Genomic DNA, 9051 nt, shown 5'->3' on the forward strand with positions numbered 1-9051 from the left:
GTGCCCCAACTAAAGGAGATCGAGATCTAAAAAGAACAACGCGTTTTTTCAAATTATAAGTGAACATTATTTAAAGCATATTTTTCATTATCCATCTCTGAATGGGCTTCCGTGAGTGTATGTATTATTTACAAGCAACATTCGCTGTAACTCTACCGACCTGAATGTTGCACGTTCACATCTGCAACCGATGAGGAATGCGAAAGTGCAAGGAATAAATTGTATTTTATCCAGGAACATAGCAAGTATGCTCAAGAATAACAAACATGTCGCCGCCTGTGAAGCTAAAAGATGCACATGACATGCAGCATTGCACGAGATATCTATGTAGTAGAAAGAAAACCATCTTCGACGACGAAAAAACAGCCAGCGCATGACATATTGGAATATTCCGAGATGCACGTGCGAAACACCGACACATTAGAATAATAGAGGACATTGGCTACCCCTGGTGATAGAGAAAAAGGGCTATCGGCGAAGGACTACCGCACTTGAGGAAAAGATACAAAGTACAAAACAGCAAAGTAACGCTAGAAAAGGACGAATATAATCTATAAGTAACGATTTTCACCGTGTTGTGAAGCCGTTCTGTGCGGCTATGCCTAAAAATGCTCCTTGCTGGAATCAGCGCACCGGCCGTTGGCCGCGGTATTCCGACTTCTGATACTGCAGACTCGTACAAGTTATCCTTCCTCGACTGCCTACCAGTAATGTTGTCCGTAATACCATTTTTCTGCGCCCGTACCGAGCTCCCGACAATTCCGAGACGCACTCGCACAAATTTTAGACCTCCGGGAAATTTTGTGTATTGGTCAGTACCTAATGAGCCATGTGTGGATGGTTACCTGCGAGAGTAGTCTTCCAAGAAGAAGCTTGTTAACAAAGCAGAGTCCTTTCAAATGACTAGGCGCGTGATGTTCGATCCGGATACAAAGAATGTCAAGGCTAAGCTCCTTTGGCTTCCCCGCTATATGGAGCACCGGAGGATTGTGGAAGCTTTAGATCCTATGGAACGATTCATGGAACGTGAAAAGTGGCGGTGCCCAGGGATGGAGCATATGGAAACAGCATTGAAATCTCCCTCATGCTCAAGGACGGAGTGTCAGCAAGCACAATTCCCCAAGCTCTTAATGCTTATGGGGTGCAGGCATTAGTTCTTATCCCAAGGAGACCTCCACTGTGTCTCCGATGCAGCCGGGTTGGACATGTATGGTGCCAGTGCCGCACACCCCGATGCACCCAGTGCCGGCGGGCGTTGGGTATACGTACTGTGGAGAACTGTGTCTTGAGTTACGCTGACATGCTGCGCCAAGGCCAGTGGTCACGAGAAGATGACGTGGCGTCAGAACACATCATGGATGTGTCAGAGGTCGTCGATGTGACCGGTGATCTATGAACCTCAAAATGATGGGGACCAGGAGCCTTCTGCACCTCATCAACACAGAAGAATCTGCAGCGACTGGCCATCTAGAGTTCGCGTCTCCACAACCAAAACCGCTGGACCCGGGCCCGCATGTGGGTGTCACTCAGAGGGCTGTGCTTGCTGCACAGGAATCACCTGTCATCAAAGGACAACGCCTGGATAGCCTCCTCTGGAGTCAATAGAGAGGATACTGCAAGTGAATGCTCGCCAATCCTCCTTCGTCGCTGATTCTCCGTCGTTGGAGGGTAACAGTGAGCCTGTGTGGCGTCGGCCTCTGGCGTGTCCGGTTCTCTGTCGGCTGTCAGTGTGGCTGCGAGCGATGTGCTCCACTCGGGTTTGTGGGCCGAGGCCTTGGGTGTCTCAAGAAGGACATTTATATTGGGATATTTTAATGGTGTTTGTAGATCGATGAGGACCGATCAGTGTTATGTAAGAGATATGACCACATTATATTATTTACCGATTTGGCTTGCGAATATAATCTTGTGGATGTGGGACAGGAAAAAGGAGACAGTATCAATTCCACTCATTTTCAGTTTTCTTCTAATGCCCGCCTCGACAGAATTTAGGATGCAGACACGCTAGCAAGTGTGTAGTTACTGGGTGCGGCCCATCTTCCTCAGTTACCACTGTATGGTGTCTCTTCAGATAGGGAGGTACAGTCGGCACATTCTTCACCCTCGATGGGAGCTGTGGAAGATGAATAACAGTCTGCTCTCAGATTAAATATTTCAGCGTGCTGTACCTACTTGTTTGAAAGACTCACGCCATGATCTGTCAGTTTTTCAAAAGTGGGACTTGTTTAAACAGGAGACCAAAAACGTGGCAAGTGAAGCCTCAGCAAGAATCACGTTCCTGAAGAGCCACCACCTTCTTGAGCTTGGGCGCACTCTATCTGTGCTACATGAGTTAGAGAGGGTTAGCCCGGGTGCCTATCTGGAAGAAATTAATAACGTAAAAGCAGTGTTTCAACAATTTGCGATGGAAAGGTGCAAGACAGTCTTGATAAGATCTAGGTCCTGAAGATTTCTTTACGAGAAACCTTCTCGACGGCCCTGAGTGACGAAAAAGAGGATGCCTTTGCGAAGGAAATACCGGAAATGGAGTATGGTGATTGCATATACAGCGATGCTCCTGGTACTCTTGCTGATTTCTTTGACTATTATCGGAAGCTGTTTGGCAGTTGGGAAGATCCAAATCAGGGTTCCAATTTCAATTCCTTACTTGAAAACTTTCCTCGACTACATGATGAGAAGTGTGCTGCAGTGGAGGGACCCATCACTTTGGACGAAATTAAATCAGCCATTTCTGGGCCCCGCCGGGATGGTGCAGTGGTCCGGAGTTCCCGGGCTCGAACCCGACCACGGCGGCTGCGTTTCGATGGAGGTGAAACGAAGCGGCGTCCGTGTGCTGTGCGATGTTAGCGCACGTTAAAGATCCCCAGGTGGTCGAAATTACTCTGTAGCTTTCCGCCTATCGCTCCCCTCTCTACTTCCCCTCGCTATCCTCTCCCTATATCCTTTTCCTTCCCGCCGGCCGCAGCTCAAGTGCTTCAGTTTTTAGATAGCAGTTGCCGCGGCCGGCAATACTCTTCTCCTTCTTTTTGATTATTTATAAAAAAATAAATAAATCAACCACTACCACCACCACCACCTCCCCTACAGCTCCCCTTTCTCTCTTTCCACTTTCACTCCCACCTTCATCCCTTCCCTTACGGCGCGGTTCAGGTGTCCACATAGCAAGTGTGACAGATAATGTGCCTTTCCCTTCCTGTGAACCAATTATTATTTTTTTTTTCAAGGAACTTTATTGACAAAACCAAATAAAATGTACAAACACTGTTTGGACCGATAGCTCAGTAGGCTAGTGGCCGGTCCAAATACAAATATTACTCTCAGGTTCAGCCATAGAGGATCAATGATTGAAAGGAACAGTTATGATATAAACGCAACATTACTGCTACAGTTGCGTACACAGACAAGAATACAGCAAACAGCAAGTAAAATAAAATACCCACATAATTATGAGTACCAAATAAAATCGATAAGCATACTAGTACTACAATGAAGAAAAGGAAAATTAGGAAGAATATGGTTACAAAGAACAATAAAGTGCAAGCGAAGTACACGATACGCTCACAAAAATTATTGCGCACACGCTATTGCATCTACGCAACAACAAATACAAGGGTAAAGCATGTTTCAAGAACTAGGCTGCATATGGGAGTTTCACTAAGAAAGAAATTCAGGCAGAATTTGATTAGACTGGTAATATAGTTTACATATCAATTTAAAATTTCTGGCGGCTTTTACCTCGATCGGCAATTCATTCCATATTTTAACACCATTGAACTCCATCAGTCGTTCACCATACACATTTCTACATTTGGGAAGGTTAAAATTACAGTTAGATGCCTGCCTAGTATTACGCGAAGGCTGGACAAATAGGCTTAATGGAAGGGGGGAGTTAGTGCTAATTATATTGTTGATCACAAGCGCAACTTTGTAGTTACGCAAGGTTAGGTACGATAGCATATTGTTGGCATCAAAAATGTTGCTGCTGGATTGATCAAAATTACTAGTTGTTATTGCATTCAATGCCCGCTTTTGAAGACGATGTAAAGGCGACAAATATGTTTTATATTGTAACAGTATGGAAGAAGATGAAGTTTATAAGACAAGTGAAGGAGAAAGACGTTGAAAAAGGACTCTCGTGCCGGACGCGCTGCCGTTGACCAGCTGAGCTCCCTACCCTATCGTCTTGTAGTTCAGCGCTCCGACGTCTTACCCCCTTCGTAACAAATTGGTGGAGGTGCGGGGTAAGAATTTCCAACAATTCTCTTGCCATCAGCGTACAGATCCTCGCTCTTACTCCAGTCGTACATCGCGCCGACCGCCGGACAACTACATCGTTCCGGAACCACCATCCGGATATTCGTCGCGGCCTACCATGCAGGAACCAGCTGACACGCCACTTTTTCAGCGACCTCTTCCGGTGTGCTACCGGTGTGGTGCCGCGGGTCACATTTCCCGCTACTGTAATCGGCGCACATCGTTTCGGAATCCCCCGACGGCACCGAACCGACGCATCGTCCAGCCCTACATCGACAACTATCGGCCAGAACATCCTTCCCGGAGGGGCCGTTTTCAAAACGAAGGGCACCGCAGCCATTCGCCAGCGTCTGACCGTAGTGTGACACCACCTCCGTCATTTCGTGCGCGCCGCTCCCCGTCTCCACGGCGCCGATCTCCACCACCAACGCAGGAAAACTAGCCAGCGCGGCCAATGGAGGTGAGGTCGCTGGACAATGAGCGCTGCTACCTATTATTCCTCCGTCTGTGTTCATGTTAAAGAACAAGGTCAATGTGATTGTTGATGGTTTGCCAACGATGGCGTTGGTAGACACTGGTGCTACAGTTTCAGTAATGAGTTTAAATTTTAAGAACCTTTTGAAGAACAAAGTTATGTTTGTTTGGGACAAAACTTCAAATTTTTATGGAGTAAGTGGAGAGTTATTGTATCCGGTTGGGGTATGCAGCGTTAAAGTTTCCTTGGGGGGCACAGTGTTTCCGGCGGAGTTTGCAGTACTGCCCCGATCTACACATGACGTAATCTTGGGAATTGACTTCCTGCGTATGTGCGGCGCTACAGTTGACTGTCGAACGGGAGAGCTAAGTGTTAGTGGTTCTCTTCCTCGTGAACTTTTGGAAGAGACATCAAATTATGAAGACGTTTTGTGTGTGTGTGATGAAGTCGTCATACCGCCACATTCAGCAGTGTGTGTCCAGGTGTCCTGCTCCCGTGCTATTAACGACTCTTTTGAGGCTACTGTGGCGCCTCTTAATTTACAGTGCGCAAAGAAAAATGCGTTAGTGCCGCATTGTTTGGTTCGCGTGAAAGAGGGCCGTACCGGACTGTGGACTATAAATTGCTCATCGGAACCAGTTGTTTTTCCAGCGGGTTCCAAACTAGCTTCATGTAGCGCAACTCTCCCGAATTGTGTAGCTGTCGTTACTCCTTCCCTAGACAACCCCGCTACTAACTCACCTGCTGACGAAAAGCTTCTTCCGATGATCAGCGCATCGTTGAACACCTCACAACGACAGATATTGAAGAACCTCTTGTCCCAGCACCTATCCGTCTTTGATTTCACGCAGTCCAACGGCTCGCAACGTTTTCCGCTGTCGCGCGCACGCCACAGGATTGACATGGGATCTGCCCATCCGATCCGTCAAAAGCCGTACCGTGTGTCACCATCAGAGCGTAAGATCATCACCGAGCAAGTCCAAGACATGTTGAACAGGGGCGTAATACAGGAATCCTCCAGTCCTTGGGCTGCTCCCGTGATATTGGTGAAGAAAAAAGACGGAACATGGAGGTTCTGCATTGACTATCGTCGCCTCAACTCCATCACTAAAAAGGATGTGTATCCTCTACCACGCATCGACGATGCCATAGATTGCCTTTTTTCCGCGTCTTATTTCTCTTCAGTTGATTTGCGATCGGGTTATTGGCAGATTCCGATGGATCATGCTGACAAGGAAAAAAACTGCATTTGTTACCCCGGACGGCCTATTTGAATTTAACGTGATGCCCTTCGGTCTATGTAATGCGCCGGCCACATTTGAAAGATTTATGGACACAATACTTCGTGGCCTCAAGTGGGAAATCTGCATGTGCTATTTAGACGATGTTGTTATTTTTGGCCGGACTTTTACTGAACATAACACGCGACTCGCTGTTGTGTTAGATTGCCTACAGAAGGCTGGCCTTGTCCTGAATTCTAAAAAGTGCCGTTTTGGTGAACGTCAAGCGCTGGTACTCGGGCATCTCGTCGACCGCGATGGAGTTCGGCCAGATCCACAGAAGACTGCAGCAGTTGCATCATTCCAACGACCACAGACTCAAAAGGAGCTCCGCAGTTTTCTGGGCCTGTGTTCCTACTTTCGACGATTCATCCCAAGGTTTGCCGACGTCGCCTACCCTCTGACATCCCTTCTACAAAAGGACGTCCCTTTCGACTGGACCCCAGATTGCGACGCGTCTTTCCGCCAACTAAAGTTTCTGCTTACGTCACATCCCATACTACGGCACTTCAACCCCTCCGCTCCGACTGAAGTCCACACTGATGCAAGTGGGATTGGTGTTGGCGCTGTGCTTGTGCAACGTTCGACAACAGGCGAGCATGTAATTGCGTATGCAAGCCGTTCCCTCAGCAAACCTGAGCGTAACTACACTGTTACGGAGCAGGAGTGTCTCGCTGTAGTTTTCGCTGTTCAGCGGTTTCGGTGCTACCTATATGGACGCCATTTCACGGTTGTGACGGACCATCATGCCCTGTGTTGGCTTGTCAACCTTCGTGATCCATCTGGTCGTCTGGCACGCTGGGCCCTTCGTCTGCAAGAGTACGACTTCACTGTTTCGTACAAGAGTGGCCGCAAACACGCCGATGCAGACTGTCTTTCACGCCTTCCTCTTCCTACGACCGAATGTGACTCTGGTGATTTCGATCATTACATCGCCTCCGTCGTGCCCGAGTTTCCCGACGCCTCGGCTCTGCGGACTGCGCAAGAGACCGACATAAGCCTCGAGCCCCTGATTGCGGAGGCGCGGGATTCCACTGCTTCCAGCCCATTTTGTCTCCGTGATGGCCTTTTGTACAAAAAGGCTTACTCAAGCACCGGTACGAATTTTCTGCTTGTGATTCCCGAGAGCTACCGCTCGTGCATCTTACGCGCCATGCACGACGACCCCACTTCCGGTCACCTGGGCTCTGCAAGAACGCTCCATCGTGCCCGCGACCGGTTTTATTGGCCAAAGATGCGCCAGACAACTGAGCGATATGTGGCGAGCTGCACTGAGTGCCAACGACACAAACGCCCTACGTCCACGCCACAGGGCCTGCTGCATCCTGTGACTCCACCACGTGGCGCATTTGAGAAAATCGGAATCGACCTTATGGGTCCCTTCCCGAAGTCATCCGACGGAAATCGTTGGATCGTGGTTTGTGCCGACTACCTCACCCGCTACTGCGAAACGGCAGCTCTTCCTTCAGCCACCGCTCACCACGTGTCCCTGTTCTTGCTCCGTTCTGTGATCCTCCGCCATGGACCTCCGCGAGTGATCATCAGTGACCGAGGTCGCCAGTTTATGGCAGATGTTGTGGAAGAGCTTCTTCGTTTGTGTGCGTCGCATTTTAGGCATTCCACACCATATCACCCTCAAACCAACGGCTTGACGGAGCGCACAAACCGCACACTCACAAACATGCTATCTATGTACATCGCATCTGACCACAAGAATTGGGATACTATACTGCCATTTATAACGTTTGCATTCAACACCGCAACCCATGAGATTACTGGCTACAGCCCGTTCTTCCTGCTATACGCCCGTCCTCCTCGGTATTGTCTAGATACCATTCTTCCTTACTCCGTCCATGATGAACCGTGCATTGCGGAAACTCTTTGTCGAGCCGAAGAAGCTCGCCGTCTCGCCCGTTTGCGAATTCTCGCTTCTCAAGAGCGTTCAAAAGCTCGGTACGACAGCCGGCATAACCATGTGTCTTACGCCCCTGGAGATTTAGTGTGGCTTTGGCGACCTCTCCGAAAGCGTGGTTTAGCGCAGAAAATGTTGGCGCATTACGCTGGCCCTTACGTTGTGCTTGAACGCGTCAGTGAAGTGAACTACCAAATAGCACGTATGACAGCAAGTGGTCGTCGTTCAGTCAGAACTGAAGTTGCCCATGTCGCCCGGATGAAGCCGTGTCACTCTCGTGGAAACGAATAACTACCTCGCCCGGGGGGCTTCGTCTGCAAAGGGGGAAAATGTAACAGTATGGAAGAAGATGAAGTTTAGAAGACAAGTGAAGGAGAAAGACGTTGAAAAAGGACTCTCGTGCCGGACGCGCTGCCGTTGACCAGCTGAGCTCCCTACCCTATCGTCTTGTAGTTCAGCGCTCCGACGTCTTACCCCCTTCGTAAAATATGTTTGACCCCAAGATTCACAGCAGTAACTGATATGTGAATGGAAAAACGAGAAGTAGAGGGAACGTAGTATATCGTAAGGAAAATAGTATCTCGCCTTAATGAGCGTGTGGCACCCAAAGGCTAATTTTTTGCATACGTTGTTAATTTGTTCTTTCCAGTGTAAATGGCAATCAAATATAACCCCTAAATATTTAAAAGAAGAAACTGGTTCTATTAACGAGTTACCTAGAGTAAGTGTAAATGTATTGTTAATAGTCTTGTGTCTAGAGTGAAAGATTATATACTTAGTTTTGGCAATGTTCAGCGTTAAGCGATTGTTGAGGAACCAGGAAGACAGCATTGTCAGCTCATTCATTATGATCGTCTGAATTGCCTGAAGAGATTCCCCAGTAACCACAAGAGCGGTGTCGTCTGCGTACAGTAGTACTTGAGAAAAGCGTAGCACTTGCGGGAGATCGTTGAGATAAAGTGAGAACAACATGGGACCCAAAACAGAACCCTGTGGCACACCACAAGTTACATCGTTGACATCTGATATAAAATCATTAATAAGTACTCTTTACTTACGGTTAGATAGATAGCTGTGAAAAAATTTGGACGAGTTATCGAGAAAACCGTAACTTTCCAATTTCTGCAACA

The sequence above is a fragment of the Amblyomma maculatum genome, chromosome 1 (assembly GCF_055883805.1).
Source record: "Amblyomma maculatum isolate TAMU_Amacu chromosome 1, ASM5588380v1, whole genome shotgun sequence".
NCBI lineage: Eukaryota > Metazoa > Arthropoda > Arachnida > Ixodida > Ixodidae > Amblyomma > Amblyomma maculatum.